This window comes from Pteronotus mesoamericanus, unplaced genomic scaffold (genome assembly GCF_021234165.1).
Source record: "Pteronotus mesoamericanus isolate MK-2021 breed Mesoamerican mustached bat unplaced genomic scaffold, CSHL_Meso_final contig_50, whole genome shotgun sequence".
Lineage (NCBI taxonomy): Eukaryota > Metazoa > Chordata > Mammalia > Chiroptera > Mormoopidae > Pteronotus > Pteronotus mesoamericanus.
Genome location: NW_026555186.1, coordinates 23,914,146 through 23,932,508, shown reverse-complemented (window position 1 = coordinate 23,932,508; position 18,363 = coordinate 23,914,146).

Below are 18,363 nucleotides of genomic sequence, written 5' to 3'. Positions count from 1 at the left end.
TTCCCACCAATTCACATGAAGGGGTAGCCCCAGCACACCCAAGATACACCATCGACTGCAGCTATCGCCATGCTGACACTGAAAGCAGGGAATGTGCTATTGGCTAGGAACATAGTCTGTGGACTAGTGCTCACCCAGAAACATACTAGTGCTTCAAAACAGAACATACACAATTACACCTAAGACTTACATTAATATAATGTGAATGTGCACAGGCTTAAGCATTTATCTTTTTATGAGCAGTGGATAATATCTGCATCTTAAATGTCCTAAAAGAACTAGAATGGCCTCTAAAGTGATTGCTTGATAAAATGTTAGCAATTTATGGTCGTTAAAGTGGTTTCTTGATGCAGACTTAAGGGAGTCTAGGTTGAATGGAGTGACCAATGTTATATATTGAATGTTTGTGTCCCCCTAAAATTTATGTTAAATCCAAATGTACTTGGAGGTGGGCTTTTGGGAGGTGCTTAGGACATGACAGTGGAGCCTTCATACATTTGATTAGAATCCTTATAAAAAAGACCTCAGAGAAGTCCCTGTTCCACCATGTGAGTGTATAGGGCTGTCTGTGAACTAGGAAGCGTGTCTTCACCAGATACTGAATCTGGTGATGCCTTGTTCTTGGACTTTACAGCCCCGAGAACTATAAGCAATAAATTTCTTTGTTTATAAGCTGCCCAGTCTATGAGATTCTGCTATAGTAGCCCAGGTGGACTAAGACAAATGAGCTTCAGGTTTTCACCTAGCCTGACTCTCCTGTTCTCTCCCCGTGCTCGTGCTGGCTAACAACATGCCAGTTTGTCTCTGCAATCATGAGGTTCACTAGGAGTAACTTATTTTAATACTTTGCTGTATTAGTTTCCTAGGGTTGTCATAACAAAGTACCACAAACTTGGTGACTTAAAGCAATAGAAATTTATTCTTTTGCAGTTCTGAAGTCTAGAAGTCTCAAATCAAGGTGTCAGCAGAACCTGTTCCCTCTGACACTGGATAGTCATTCCTTGCTCCTGCCTGGCTCCTGGTGGTGGCTGGTAGCACTTGTTCCTTGCCTTGCAACTATATCACTTCAATCCTTGCCTCTATTGTCACATAGTGTTCTCCCTGTGTGTCTCTGTGCCTATTCTCTTCTTATATGGATGTCAGTCATATTGGATTAGGCTCCATTCTAACAATCTCATCTTAACTGGATTACAACATCAAAAACCCTATTTCCAAAATAAGGTTGCCTTTACTGGGGGTCAGGACTTCAACATATCTTTTGAGGAGACACAATTTAATCCATAGCACTTATGTTATAGAATTTTGTGAAATTAAAAGTAGAACAGATTCAAGGTTAAACCTACACAAATTTTATTCCTTCTGATAACCTTGATTATGAGAAAAGAATGAGCTAGAGTCAGATACTGGTACTGTTGGCACTGGAAAGGTTCAGGATCCTGAGTGATCTTGGGGAGTGGATTTTGAATGTGAATGTTACTATTGTCATGTAGATCCCAGAAGGTTTCGTATCTTCCATCATGATGTAAGTTTGTCCTCCTGCTTAGGAGTGAAGCTTGGGTATTCAAGGGAGGGAAGAGATGACCAAGTTGTTATGTAGGTGGTCAAAGTTAGGTGGTGGGTTGTGCTAAGCTAGTGTGTGTGTGTGTGTGTGTGTGTGTGTACACGTGCGTGCATATGTGCATGTTCTTGCTTGGGAGTGACTGTGAGTGACCATGTGCATATGAATAACTATATGTGACTGTGTATATGTCTGTGTGTATGTGAGTCTGTGTGTATCAGTGAATGAGCTCATATATGGTGAATGGTTGTATATGAACCTGTAAGTGAGATTTTTAGGAGAAGAATATAATGGGAACCTGGAGATGTTAACAGAAGCAAGAGGTGGGTGCGGAGAAGGGATCGTCAGAGGCACAGACCATTTAATCATAAAAACTTAGAATGTGACTTTCTGGGAGAAGGGAACACAGAAGATTGTGCAAAATTAGAAACCTGAAAGTTTGTGCCAAGTCTATATTGAGTTGCCTTATGCTTCTCTTCCTCCATTATTTAGGATGAATGGCTATACGCCAGATCCAATTGTAGTTTTGCCTTTGATTTTTTAAAATGAGAAACAAACACTAGTATTTTCTATTTTGTTATACGATGACAACTATCTTTCCCTCTCTGTTTCTTGATTTTACTCTAAGAACCAACAAACAGTTTGAAATCAATCTTGCCAAGGAAGCTTTTATTATGAAGATGAAAATACACTGAGAAAAGTTATAGTCTGAAAATACAAGGTGGTTAGGTAGCTACAAAAAATGGAAATCAAAAATTTAATGCATGGGCACATTTTGCTGTAATTATTTTCTTTACCATTAACAATGAAACTCAAGCTGTATAGCAACCAAAAACCTATTTGGGAAATTAATACCAGTGAATGAGCTATTATCTTTACCTATTCCACTTATTCTCACTTTATTTTCAAAGTTCTTTGATGTCACATTCAAAGAGTTTGGCTGTAGTGAAATAATGTGAAATGTAGTGAAATGTAGTGTATGAAACAAGATGGAACGGAGAGTAAAACTAGCTTGGAGACTATTTTTCCTGGAAAAAGTATGATGAAAGAATTCCTAAGAACAAGGCAACTAAAGGGGATGAACATCTTATAACTTTTGTTGTAAATCAATATGAATCAGGATGTGGTGCCCTCTAAAAGGAAAACACTAAATAAGAACTTGTTTATGACAATGAAAGTTGGGCATGGTAATCTGAAATCTGGAATAACTTGAATCAAAAAGAATATCCATGTGGCAGATTTGATTTTCTAAAGATGGCCATAACAAGATGGCCTTAATTATATGGCCGTCATAAAAATACCTTCTCCCACAAGGTGTACTTACAATGTGACCTTGACATACCTCTATTATGTCAAGTATGACCTTGACATGCCTTGGGTCTGTGTTTTCTCCCACTCAACCAGGGCAGACTTTTGTAACTACTGTGACCAACAGAATGTGTCAGTAGTGATGCTGCATGACTTCCAAAGCTAGGTCATAAAATGCTCTATGGCTTCTATGGATTGTTCTCTCTCCCTCCATCTCCCCCACCTCCACCTCCTCACTCTGTCCTCCTCCCTCCTTCCCTCCTTCCCTCTCTGATTGTCCTTGAAGCCCAGCCACCATTTTCTGAGAAAGATAGCCCATGTGTAGATGTACCAGCTGACAATGCTAACTAGGCCCCCACTGACTGCCCCACATCACTGTCAGACATGTGATTGAAGGAGCCTTCAGATGATTCCAGTCCTCAGCCTACAAATCTTCCAGTTGAGGCCCTAGATCTGCCCTGTCTGAATTTCTGGCCCATAAAAACTGTGAGAGATAATGATTATTATTGTTTTAAACTATTAATTTTTGGAAGTAATTTATTAGGTATCAACAACTTATCTCCTGGAAGAATTCAGGGTGCCATCCGATTGCCCATCTAAGGAGCTGGGAGATTCAGCTGCTTATAGTTACCTTGTTAGGATGGTGCCAGGGCCCTCTGTCCTGGGTGCTTTTCTTGACCCCAGGTCTCACTGTTTCTGGGTTCAACCGCCAGGTTCTCACAGGCTCTTCAAGCTGAAGCACCTCAATATGGTTAGAGTTCCATAGCCCATTATCCAGGTTCTTTCTGTGTGTCATAGTTTGCATATTTCGAATTTTCACCTGCTCTGTTGAGTAGATCAGTGCATCCCAACTTTTAATGTGTGGATAAATCACCTGGTAATCTTATTAAAATGTGAATTCTGATCCAATAGCTCTGAGTGAGGCCTGGTAGTCTGCTATTCTAATAAGCTCCAGGGGAATGCTGACTGATGCTGCTGGTCTGTGAACCACACTTTAAATGTCAAGGGTATAGAGGGTTGTATGGACAAAACAAAATTTTATGTGACTCATCCCCAAGGAAGGAAACCAGGGATAATACTGTTACTAATCATCCTCAATGTGATGAGGCCCTTCCTAGGTCTTTCATATACATTGACTCTAGTCCTCATAACATTCCTGCAAGGTGAACACTAATATCTCCATTTTGACTGTGAAGAGACTAAGGTTCATAGAGGTTAGGGAAGCAGTAGAGCCAGGAGTTGTCACAAAACTGTGTCCTTGCCACTGTGCTGTCCACATTTCATGCTTCCTAAGCCTGCAATTCGTTCTCTGATTATCACTTCACTTTGAATAAAGAGATACTTCCATAACAGTGCTGTCAAACAGAACTCTCGGCGATGATAGAGATGTTTTCTATCCATCCTGTCCAATATGGTAGCCACCTGTTGCTGCTGAGAATTGAAATGTGGCTAGTGGGACTAAATTTTTTATTTTATTTAATTTTAATTAAAAATTTAAAGAGTCATACATATCTAGTGGCTGGGACAAGTGGCTAGTTGCTTTTGACTACTGTATAGGACAGTACAGCACTACAGAAAGGTTCCTAAAGGTCACCAGGTTTGAAAGGTGACTGGGATTTGCCCTGTACATGTGTATGCCATGACCATGCCTGCATGTAAGACATTTTATACAATGTTCATAATTTTCATCCATAATCTTTACTTTCTTCTTCCTTCCTTTCCTGTATCACGTTGCATAAAACAAATTCTTCCTTTTAGATTCACATCAAATAGATAGAAATCCTAAACACAGTGAAAATACTGGAGACCACTAAGAGGAAAACAACACCAATTCAGGAAGAGGGAGGCTCTGGTGGGGGAAGTCCCAAAGAGACTGGAATAGCGCGCAGAAACCACCCTTCCATTCTTTGGGGATTTGGGAAAAGAATGAAAAAGGTCTCTTCAGATGCTTCCCTTTCCTCTGGTAACTTTTAACAATTAGAACACTTTTAGCTACAAGTGAAAGAAACCCTGACTCAGATTGCTTTAGACAATGAAGAAGTTTATTATTTCACATAACTGGAAGTCCAGGGCAGGGTAGACTTCAGAGTAAGTTGACTCAGTTGTTCAGTAATGTCTTAAAAGATCCCTGTTCTCACCATCATTCTTCTCTCTCACCTTTGATGAGGCTTCCTCCTCCTGCTGGCAGCAGGGCAGCCGCTGCAGTTTGGGACACTATACCCATACATGGCACTCTGCAGAGGAATGGGGAAGCTCCCTCTTCCTGTAGCTCTCTCTTGGAAGATTGAAAGTTTCCCAAGAAGTGCTCAGATTTCCCCTTGTGTCTCTTTGCTTGGAATTAGGTCACGCAACCACTCCTGAACAAATGAAAGAAGAAAAATGAGATTTTCCTTACATCGATCAGGCCTATTCCTGGGTCTGACAGTGAGGTCATTGTTTTCTGAGTACATGGATTCCTGGACAAAATTGGGGTTTTCTTAGAAGGAGAGGCAGCTCCAGTGTCTACCACAGGACAAAAACCTCAAATGGAGATTAGGATGGGGGGGACTATTGAAGCATCCAGTTTGGTAAAAGCAAACTAGAGCATGACTTAGTGGCCTTTTTCTCCAAGCAAGACTGTGGGTGGTTCTATGTCTCTAGAGGAAGCCCCGCCTTTAACTTTGTGTCACATCCAGTGCATTTTAGGACAGAGAGCATTGAAGTCTAGGTCAATGGACCTGCTATGGTGTTTCTGATTCCTGAAATCAGTATGGGTGCCATGGTCTGGGCAGGGCACTCAGGGATCCAGAGGTTCCCCCTGGTTGCCCTGGTTAGGACTAAAGAGACAGTGAGGTGCTAGAAGTCCAGTGGACCAGCAGAGGCCTGAGGAGTATCAATAGTAAGTGTAATATACCCAGCATGGAGTTTGGAGTAGGATCTTAAATCTCAAAGAATATTGCCATCTTATGTGTGTCTCTCCTACCATCCTGGGGCTGATCTTTGCCCATCCCCAAGATGACTCCATTGTGTCAGGGGACTGCTTTTGCCTGCACCTGGGTTCTTGATTCTTGTTCCATTTTTGAACACTCATCTAGCTCAACATGTGCCTTCAGAGAACCATTCCCAGCCCTCTGTGGAAAATCAAAAGCCCGGAAACAACCTGATTTTGATGTCTTTTTCTCTACTTAAAAATGTCTAGTGAAACAGTGGTAAATATCATCAGCATCAAATTTTTTTTTACTTAAATAGATTATTTCCTTGAGTGACATTCTTTCATTTTTGCTCTTCGTCATATTCACTTGGGCTGATCTGGAGTGCTTAGGGTGAGACATCCAGGTGGCTGACACTAGCCCTGTGCCACCCTACTTCTCTATTTCCTGGGTGGCATCCTTACCTTTAATTATTGAAACAGTAGAGGAGCCTAGCCTTGAACCCTCTCTCTTTGCATTCAGACTGGAACCACTTATTACCCTGGCTATGAAGTCTCTCTTGTCCTGTGTGTTGGAAATCCCCAGGGCTGAACCTTTGTGCAGCCTTTCCTGAATTGCTGCTTAGCTTCCCCAGGCTTCCTTCCTGCCTTACTGTCCTTGCCCCTCAAATATGTTTCTGGAGTTTCCCTCTTCCTTCATTATTCAAGTCACATCCCACATTCCTCCATGGTCCCCTGAATTCGACATGGTTTATGTTCTCATCCTCCTATGCCATTCCACCCCATGCATCTCTGCCTAACATATACCTCAACTGATAGGTCCTGTTGGCTAAGAATGCTGCCATACCACTCTCTGGGAGTCTTTCCCCTTTCTGTAGTTCTATGTAGTTCTTGTAACACAATGGACCAGTAGGTTTAGAAAAGATGGATTACTCAAGTCAATGTTTCCAAAGGCAAGGCCATGTCCTGACTACTAAATAAAAGACCTAGGGTAGGGTAGGGTAAGGGGACAGGAAAGAGTCTATATTTTAAAAATATGCTTCCCAGGCGATACTTCAGATGTAGGTGTACTAGCTTGGTGCCTCTCTAATTCAGATTTCATCATGGCTATCTGATTGCCATGATGAACTCACTCTTATAATGGTGGTTCAGTTAGGGAATTGAAGCCCCTGTCAGGCTCAGGGACAATACAGTGCTTTGGGGAGAACAGAGAATGAGAGAGTAGCTTCTGCTGAAAGCCAGACCTTGGGTCCAGGCACTCTGAACAGCCATTTATAGGGGTCAGCAATAAGGCACTGAAGACATTCTGCTTGTTTATTTGTTTGAGGGGTAGGTGTTCAGTGTTCACAGGTTTGGGTTAATAGATTTTATCATGGATTGGATAATTAAGGTAACATTAACTCAGTGATGATCATTGTCAACAAACATCCATTGAGTGTCTACCATGTGGACACTATACACAGAAACTCAAAAAATAAGCACCTTCACCTAGAGTTGCTTATAAGGCTGCTGGAAAAGAGCACATGGATTTCAAAAGATGTGCTAAAGCTGTTATTTTCCAAGGAAAATTGGAATCTACTTGTTTCAGGTCTATTTTTCTCTAAATTCACTTATTCAAGAGTTCCTAAGGGGCTGTGATATACCAGGCACCGTGCTAAGCCAAGGTGAGATAGAGTGGTAAGGAAACAAAGATGAGGAGAGAGAGAGAGAGAGAGAGAGAGATACATTGCAAAAGGGAGAAGTAGAACTATAGAGTATGGTCAGGGCTAAACAGAAAAATCATACTAATCATTGTGGGAGCACCAAGAATGGATTTCTTTTACTATGGAGTTCTGGGCACTAAGAATGAGCTACGTACCTGGGACTACACCAGGCACGTTAAATATATCTCATTTAATATAATATATCATTCTCTAGGATTCTTTTAGGTAGATATCCTTATCCTAATTTTATACAGCACATGGATTCCTTTTGGATGGTAACTGAAGCTTTTTTGAGAGGAGGTAAAATACTATTCCTGTAACATGCCCAGCACTCATTTGCATATGATGATTTGCATTTGCTGATTTGTATGCACTGATTTACATAGAAGGTGCTGAGGCTTAAGAAGGATTTGAACTCTTAGGTGGGACCAATGAACTCTTAAGTAGGAATAGTGCGAGAATCCTTGGGAGAAAACTCCCAGAATGGGTGGAGGTGGCCCACTGAATTGACCCAGTTAAAGATTTGGTCAAGTTTTGAAGACTGCAGATTTCTGGGTATAGGTGCACCCTGTATTTACAATCTGTCGCTATCTGGAGGAGAAGAGCTGTAAACTTTGGAGCCCATTCAGTCTTGTTGCATCATTTTGGAAATCCTTGACTGACTAAAACATACAAGATGAGAGCTTTCTCTTCTGTTCTGAAAAGAACTGTTGAACAGTGGTGGCGGTGCCCAAAGTCTTGAGCAAGGAGAATCAACATCGTGGCAAGCATGGTGGTAGATTCGTCTCCTGACTGGCAACCGATCTGCTTCAAATGGCAAAGAAAGTCACTTTTAGGTGTCTGAGATGACTGTGGTAATAACAATAAGGACAAAATTCCACCCTCAGAGTGCACTTTGTGGACCAGCTGGGTTAGTGTACGGCAATCTTCCTTAGCCATTCCCAAAAATACTTGGGGGAAGGAAACTGTTAAACAAATAGACAAAAAACAAAAAACGCACAACTAAACTGCCTCTAAACTGATTAGGGGAGGGACATGGTAGTCAAGCCAGTGAGAATTGTGGATTTGTTTTGAGTGCCTAGATTTTTATTTCCAGCATGGTGGACCTCTTTGGGTTACCTGCTGGTGATAAAACTGAAGGCTATTTATTGCTCAAGGTCATGGAACTAGGATGCAGCAGGGCCAGGATTCAAACTCAGATTCTTCTGACTACAAATGTATTCCTTTTGAGAGGTGACATTTGAGTAGACTCTGTATAAGTGGAAAGGTGGCTAAAGGTGGGTCATTCCGAAGATAGTTGCAGACAAGTCTGCAAACACAGGAAGACTGAAGGAGCAGGGTGGGGTGTTCGGGAGACTAGGCCATGTAAGGAGTGATACATTGAGGCTGATAGATTTCATAGAGAAATTTCTAAAAGGCGAGGCTGCAGGTAAATTGAGTAAAGCCTGGTGTGCCTTGCTAAGGTGGAGCATCTAGCCTTCTTTTAACTCACTTTCCTACCTTTTGATAAACACAAAAATCTAATTTTCACCTTTATAGTTGCTTGAAATAGCAAGTACAGTAAATATCTTAACCAAAAATAAAATCACAGCAATGGAAAGTTTTAGAATATGAATTTTCAAATTACTGTGTTCTTGAGTTCACCTAGTATTTTTCATCTCAGCTGCCTGAAGATAGAACTATGGAGTCGGGAGATCAGGATGAGGCCGAAGTAACTGTAGAAGCAGTGCAGAGAGAGAAGGAGCAGATTCCAGAGCCATTTCAGAGAAACAGCTTCCAAGAGCTCTGAGGAGATAACTAGCCGATTTCTAAGTTACCTTCATTATTGAGGACTTTTGCTTTGAACCCGGAAGCTGCAATTTTCGAACTCTACATAGACATTCAAATTTGATTCTATTTTCATGAATAACTAAAAGAAGTGAATTTTAGGCCTGATAAATACTCTGCTATTCAAAAGCATCAATATAAACAGGTGTTTCATGTGAAAATGAGAGATTCTATGACTAGTGATTTCTCCCTCAAAGCAACTGGACACTTTGCCAGACGCATATTGATTATTATAATAGTTGCAAATGGTTGTTGGGCTCTCACTGTATGCCAGGCACTGCAGGAAGGGCTTTCCATGTGTCATTTCATCAGTCCTCAGAACAGACTCAGGAGTTAGGGGTTCCTATTATCACCCTGTTACAGAGAAGAGAAGGGAGCTCAGAAAGGAGAAGGTCACACAGCTGGTGAGTGCAGAGTCAGAATTAGAACTCAGGACTGTTAAATGTTGGAGTCACTCTGCATGCATGAGGAACTACTGAGGAAAGAGCTCGGGGGCTCACAGAATGAGCTGGGGTGTGGCCACATCCCACGTATACCTTGGGCAGGAGACTTAGGCAATGCCAAACAGCAAACACCTCCTGGAGCCAGGGTGCACCATTCCTGTCGGGGGACTTATTCTGTGCCCAAGGTGGCGGTCCTATGCCTTCAAAAAGAGAAAGCAAAATTCAGGCCCCATTTTCCAAAGTTTGCCCTTAATGCTACCCAACTCAGCTTCTGATGGAGCATGGAACAGGTCTACGTGTTTACTGGCCACAAAGCTGCTTCCTGAATTATATGAGTGATTCTCAAGATCAATTGTAGAGGTGGGGCAGGCAGGGGAGGGGTGACAGTGCCTGAACAGAGTCTCAGAGAATAGCAGAGAGAACCACCCACACCTCTGGATCAGGGGCCCAGCCATTAAGTGAGCAATTCCTTACCTGGGTTATATGAAATATACCCTTTGCACTTACTTTTTAAAAAGTGATTATTCAGCTATAATTCTGAAAAAGAGGGATAGGTTTTTTTAAAAAAAAAATTCAGATATCATAAAATCCTTAAGCACCTTTTCAATATTTCAAAGTTAAACAATTAGGCTGTAACTGTAAAAGAAACAAGTTATAGAAATGGTGTTAAAACACAAATTGAATTCTTTTCTCACAACTGATATGGACTTCATTCCTATTAACCACAGGACACAGTTTATCTTATCATCTGTGAAAGCCTATTTTATTTGTCATGCACTCTGGGGAGAAAAAAAATATATCATGTATGCTTATCTAATGTAGTTACTTTAAACTTAATAAGTGGCCTTCTAAGAGCCCATTGAGGATAATTTCTAACAGTCCTTCAGCCTAACCTACTAAGGTTGGAAGTGCACAAAGATCTTAGAAGGTCCCTTGGCAAGTGTCAAGCCTTATCCTCCATGTATTCGGCACCCGTGTTTATGTCAGACAAGGCCCAGATGTATCTGATGATGACCGACCTGGGCATGGCGATACATAGCTCTAGACATCAAAAAAAAAAACCGTCTCTGAAAGAGTTGAAATTTGCTACCACTTAACTGGAGAAGCTGAGTAGTGTAATGGTGGAACCATGAATCTACATTTCTTTGGAAGAGGAAACAATAAATATGGAAGGGGAGTAGGTAGTGAATCTCTCAAAGTTAACCGCAATGCTTAAGTTTTCCCAAGCTGGGATAAAACAGGTATTTTGTACCACCCAAAATGCAGTCAGGCTAAGCCCATCATGTTTTAAGTATATGGTGTTTCTTTCTTTAGAAGAGGTTTCTGAAGAAGGAGATGTAAGAAAGAACAGTTTTACCCACAGGCTTGGTCTAACACTGGCTTTGAGAGCTCCTGTGGGCTTTTATGTGACAATTTACACAGCATAAATGAAGGAATCATGCTCTCACACATTGAAAGCTAATTCTGCAGCCTTCTGAGAGCCATAAGATATCTCAAAACCAAACCTTGTACTTACATAGACAAGGGGATGTGGGACTCCAACAAGAAGCTTCTGTTCTTTGTACATTGCAAACTTTAGTCGAACTAATACCTGAAGTCTTTGTTCCATTGACTTTTAGGGTGCTCTGTTTTTTGTTTTTGTTGCTGCTGTTGTTGGTTCGGTGGGTGCTTGGTTGTCTTGTCTTTTCCACTATTATATATGGACAGAGTGATGGGGGAATAAAATATTGATCTGATCAAAATGTCTGTTTAATTTTTTCCATAAAATAAAAAACACATTTTTTCCATTTTCACTAATAACTTTCTTGATTTGAATATTTTGAGAATGTTGGCTATCTCCTGCATGGCTTAATGTTAATTGTTCATAATTAATGACGCGATTTGATCACCATCAACTTTGACTGGCCTGCTTGATCTTGGAGCATCATCCAGCAAGGAATCCCTAGCCTGAAACTTAGTAAACCACTTCACACATTTGATAAGTCACAGCACCTTCTCCATATACTGAACAAATTTTGTTTTGTGTTTCAGCTGCGTTTTTACTTTTCTTGAAATAATAAAGCATAATATGCCAAAAATGTTGCACATTTTCTTCTATCTTCCATATTAAAATGGTAAATCAAAAATTCACCAAATTGATTTTTTTAATACACATTGATATGCATTAGAGCTGCCACAATACAATCTAACAAAATTATTTTGAATGAAGGTAAAGACAACTAAGCGCTACTAGAGCCAGTTTACAGAAAAAAACCCAAAGAACTTCTTGGCCAACCCAATATTTAGGTAGTTTTGTAGAAAAAAGGTTGACACCAACTTTTGTCCTTCATGTGAATTTAGTTATAGCATGTTCAATCTCCAAGAAGATCTCTTTTTTCTTTTTTAGATTTTGTCCTCACTTGAAGATATGTTTATTGATTTGAGAGAGAGAGAGAGAGAGAGAGAGAAATATTGATATGAGAGAGAAACATTGATTGATTGCCTCCTTTATGTGCCCCAACTGTGGATCAAACCCACAACATAGGTATGTGCCTTGACCCTGGATGGAACTTGCAGCCTTTTGGTGCATGGGACAGTGCTCCAACCAACTGAGCCACCTATGCAGGTCTCCAAAGAGATCTCTTGTCAATTATTTAGGGGGTGGTGGGGATTAGCAATTCAGTGTTCCTTCTCATGGGATGTTATAAGAATAGGTACTAAATAGGTAAGGAAAAGGGCCAGCTACTCTCATGAGGCCTCAAATTTCTCAATGGTGGCCAGGTGGCCACTGAAGGTGTTCAGATGGGTCACCTGTGATGAAAGAAAGGAGTTGAATTAAGTGCATATCCCTTTTTTGCTGACATTTCAAGACTTCAGGTCTCTCTCATTGCCACACTCACCACTCCCCAGGCCCACAGGGAGCTCTCTCTCATAACTATACCCTTTGGGAATTAAACTCTAGGCCAAAGAGAACAAATGGAAGAAAAAGACTAAAAAGAAAGAAAGAAAAGAAGTGGGTCTTTACTTTACTAGTGGTCATACTTCATACTTCATACTTCAACTTGATAACAGAAAAAAAGAAATACAGACTGTGGTTACTATAAATAGAGAACTTATAAAATTCCACTCATTAAATTTGGTGAGTGGTTTTTACCCTTATGTACTCATAGCCTTTCAAATGAATCTCTTTACTTAGATGCTAAGGAACAGAATTTATTAAATTTCTTCATTACTGACTGTTGTCTGCAGAATCAAAAATATGAAAAAGGTGAATATTAGCTTCCTTAGTAACTGTATGCTAAATCACTTGCTCCCCTGATTGTAAGCTCCTTGAGTACGGCATTGGGTCTTAACCACTCACTGTTGCACGCCTAGGGCTTCGTGCATAGGGACACTCCATAGATAATGAGTGAGTGAATGAATGAATGAATTAGCAACAAGAAGGATTAAAGGGTTAGGAATTGAGTGCTAAAGTAACAAATGTACTAAGTTAGCATTAAATTTAATCATCATGTACATCCATAATGTGGCATTAAGGTAAAAAAATACTGTTTCAACTGTTTACAATGAGGTTCAGTTTTAGGAGTGATGACTAGAAGAGGTAAGGGTCAAAATATTCAGTAAAGCTGCAGAATTCAAGGACTGATAAGCAAAGTTATTATTATTAATATAATATATTAATTATTTATTATATTTTATATATTTATTATATATAATTTTTATATATTTATATATAATATATAAATATATATCTTATCATATATATTGATAGAAGGCAGAAGGCAAATATATATATTCATATTTTATATATTTATATATTTATTATATATATTTAATATTTATTATATAATAATATAATATATTAATACATAATTATAATATATTATTAATAATATTATTATATAATAATATATAATAATATAATTATATAATAATATAATTAATAATATTATTATATGATTATTATTAGTAATCAGTGGCAGATTAATTTTTACAGCCTCAAATCGGTCATTTGGCAAGTAGTGTAAAAAAAAAAAGGTAGAAAGAATCAGCTTCTCCTCTGTACCTTTTCTTTGTGACTCAACCACTTTCTTTATGTTAGGCATCCAAAAATGTCCTACTAACCCTTTAAAGCCAGTGAGTTGGCAAGAATTGTCTTCCAAATTAATCATTTATTCTTTCATTCAATATTTTTTTAAACCTATTATGGGGTCAATGTACTAGCCCTGTGAAATAGAAAAACAAGTCATAACATACAGTCCTTACCTTTGTTACTTATAACTTGTCTTATTCTGTTTTGGCTGCAATCACAAAAATCCCATTGACTGGGTGGTTTATAAACAATAGATATTTATGTGTCATAGTTCTGGAGGCTGGGAGTCCAAGATCAAGGGGTCAGCATGGTCTGGTAACAATCCTCTTCCTGATTTCATTCTGCTGACTTCTCATTGTATCCTCATATGGTGGGAGAGGCAAGGTTGCTCTTCAAGGGCCACTTTTATAAGGGCACTAACCCCATTCACAAGGGCTTCACTCTCAGCCTAATCACCTTCCAAAGACCCCCTCTTCCTAAAATCATCACCTTGTGGGGGTAAATTTGAACATATGAATTTGGGGTGGGAAGACACATTCAGACTATAGTATAACCTAATCCGAGAGAAAAGCTATAGGCACATGAAAAACTGAGGTAAACAATAATAGAAACAGAAGTATGTAAAAAGATGTCAGAAGACAGTATGTGCTCAGAAATGTGAGGAAAGAAGTCTACCCAATCTTCTTCCTTTTTTGGTAACCATCTCTCCCCAACTCCAAAATAAAGAATTACTGCATGAACACACCTCCCTGGCCAAAGTTGAATAGACTAAGGGTGGCACCTGACCAAACTGGACTAACTGGATCCTATCCTAGGAATTTGAAATTAAGTGTAAGATTCCAGTTTAGTCTGCTTACCCTCCATTTTCCACCATGATAAAGTAAAGAAAGTCAGTTGCAGTGAGGAAAAAGAAAGAAGCAAATGTGAAGAGAGAAGCAAAAATAAGAGAGGGAAGGGTCTCTTGTTCCCTAAGGGGCTCTAGCTCCTAGTTTTGACAGTTCTGAGACCCAGTGTTCTGCCTGTCCTTGTGATCCAGGAGGTATATCTGCATGTATTTCAGGGTGCACTTCTACTTGCTTCTGTAGAAAACAGTTTCAAAAGTTGACTAGTTGATCTGATATCTGGCTGGTCTGTATTGTTGAAAATCCAGGGAATTCCTGGGGATGCTTTTCTCACACCCTCTTCCTCCTGCCACATGTGTTTACTAGCAGCTCAGAGGCCAGATCCCTCCAGCAGCCCTTCACTACCCTTTCTTTCAGCCTCTAAAGTAGATGGGTGCCCAAAACATTTTATTATATTGAATCCTTACCATAACCCTTTTAAGAGGTAAATACTGTTATAATCTCCACGTCTCAGGTAAATCTGATGCACAAAGAAATTGAGCCGTTCACCCAATTACACATCTTTAAGACATGCTGGAGCCATGATATGAACTGAAGTAGTGTGATCCTGAGTACAAGCTCCTAACTGCTAAGCTATCCTCCTTGCTTTTGCTGGTACAACATAGCAAGCATTACACATGATAATCTTTTCTTCACATTTTAGAATGTTGCTACTTTCTGTTCCTCCCATTCCATACACTCTTATCATAAGGCATTAACCTCACAGTGGAGATGAGGTAGAAGCTCACTAATCCATTTCCTCTTGCTAGGCACACTGGAAGTCTACAATTCCTACTCTCTTGAAGCTAAGTTGGAGACATGCTGCCTACTGGCCAATGGAATGGGACAGAGAATAACATGCTACTTCTAGGCCTGGGTATAAACTTCTCTAGACAATTTTCTTTGTCCTTCCTACTCTTTCCACAGAGCTAAAGAGTTCATATGCTGTGGGTGATGATAGCACAAGCTATAAAGAGACTAGATTCCTGATTCATCACATTTAGGCGAACTACCTAGGAGAGCCATCCAACCCTCATGGTCTATGACATGAGTGGGAAATAAATGTTTGTCGTATTAAGCCACTGCATTTTGGGGTTGTTTGTTACAGAAGCTGCCAGCTTTCCCTCATTGATCCACCTTCTGATTTTAAAAAATTGGGTGAGCATGGGTGGCAGCCAGAAAACTAGGTACTTAGGTGCCTAGATGACTTTTTATAGAATAGGAACTTGGTCCTTTAAGAAATATGGCTTGTGTTATTAATGAAAGTACTAATAATACTCTCAAAAGATACTCATCCCATTTCTTCTGTGGTTGTAAAGAGGACAGGCCACAGAAGTCTTTTCCATAGCTGATGGAGTAGATCTTTCTACAGTTCCTCAAGCATTCGCTGGGTGGTGGGGTCATTCGTGCTTATTCAGGGACAGGGTCCTCTGTCAGAGAGCTGGGAGTTACATTTCAGGACAGGATGGTTAGGCGTCCAGCTCCAACTTACATAGAGGCTGCATTTAGTTGCTTTTTGACAGCAACTGAGCAGGATAGAAGATTTTTTTTGTTTTTGTTTTTTTTTTTAAACTTACACAGTGTGGCCATTCAGTCTTCTTGAGCCCATCATTTTAAGAGCTTCATCCATTCCTACAAATTAGAAGGGGGAATCACTGTTATCCAGATGGAAAACTTCTAGCTTCGGTGAATAAAAGAAGATGTAACAAAGTGGAGTTCATTATTTAAATCATGTTTCTGTTCTGATTTTTTCCATCATTATATTTACTAAATTACCTAATTTACATAAAATTCAGCATAGTGTAATTTTTCTAACAAAATATATTTAATAAAAATTCTATGTATGTTAAAAAAAAAAAGAATGAACACTTATTTTCTGCAGGTCCGCTGGTGAAACTGTAGAATAAAACCTGAGCTTCCTTATGCTAGGAAGTCCAAAACTGGAAACTGATAAAAGCCTTTGGGAGCCAATAAAAAATATGCAGTAAAAATTGCTAAGTGTAATGCTAATCTCATCATCAGGTCAAAGGTCAAGGTTTTATTTTAAATTGTTTATTATAAACTTATGAAAATGGACTTGCCACATTTCTAAATGATCTCAGCAATATCCATAGTGTTTTGCAAATGAACCTTCTAATTTTCCCTGTGCAGAGGCTCTTTCTTCTCAACCACATAAAGGTAAGAAGAGACATGAGAGCTAAAAACTATGTTTGTGTTATATTTTTACAGTTTAAATTAAATGACCCAAGAATACCCACCATTCCTCCAAAATGCACTGGGTTGCCAAGAGATTGCTGCATTAAGATTCAAGGACATGGGCTTGGGAGATGCCATGCTTAAAATAATCTGTGGCTGCTGTTTTTCTGTATTATTATTCACTAAACTATTTCCTGAGTGTCTCAATGTTTTAAGAACTAAGTGCAACAAAACTACTACCTACTTTCTGGTGGAGTAATGATTATTTTTATAGTTTGCTGCCACCTCTGCTAGAGCAAACCCAGTTTTAATACACTGCAAGAAAGAATTCAGAGTCTGGCACATAGCACGTGAGTGCTCAACAAATGATTGTTGAATGAAGGCGTGAGGCCATTATGAAATCTGAGAAATCCTATGTGAGCAGAAGCATCAGAATCACTCAACATCACCTCTGCTTTACCTCAGTCTGTGTGATCCTCGAAAAGGATTCACTTTCCTACTTCAAAAAAGGAAAGACATTGTTTCTATAATTTATTCATGCAACCAACACTAATTGAGTGGTTCTTTTGTGGTTGGACACAGTGTTGGACAACACTCATGCCTGGACCTCTATTTCCAACAGCAGCATACTGGGTGATCTTTGCTTTGTTGACTTGGGTAGATAGGTAATTAAACAGTAAAGCATTGATGACTTTGAAAATGCCTGCTTTCTTTCACCCTCAATTATTACAAGAGGAGAGGGAGGGAGGGAGCTGGTTGGTATGAATGTCAGGGGCCTAATAAACCCTGATTTACTTAAGAGTATGTGAAATAAAACAAACAAAGTGTTAACCAACATTCTTTGAAATGAGGTTGGGAAGGATTAGTTTAGGGAAGGTGATCATTAGAGAGAGAAGAGCCATTAATCACTGTCCTTCAATAATCCAAGTTGAATATCTTATTGTTTAATTATTTTTAATCTTCTGGAAATACTGAGCTGCCCCAGGGTGTTTTCTTTTCTCTCTGCCTCCTACAGAGCAGCCCGCTTTGGGAGCTGCAGTTCTCCTATGTATTCCTTGAATTGGATCCAAATTCATTACAGATATACTGTGAAGTGGACATAGATGATGAAGTTGGTAGAAAGGTGGGACTGGGGGAGGAGAGAAAGAAAGCTACCCTATGTAGCCAAGCCAGTTTTAAAAATTGAAAGGTGATCTTTGGTTTCCTGTTGACTCATAAAGCACTTTATGAGATCTGTTCAGAAGATATCCAGCCATGTAGTATGAAAAATAGAGACATTTACTGAAGAAGATACAAGATACAAGGAACATTGTACAAAGGACAATGGTGCCTCAGTCCCCTTCAAAGTAGACACCTTGGGACCTCACACAGTTCTCCCAATTGCCTTCAGCTGCCCTGTTGTATTTCCTGAATCTTACCGACAGTTTGAAACCTCTTTGCTTTCAAAGGTGATTTTAATTTTGGGAA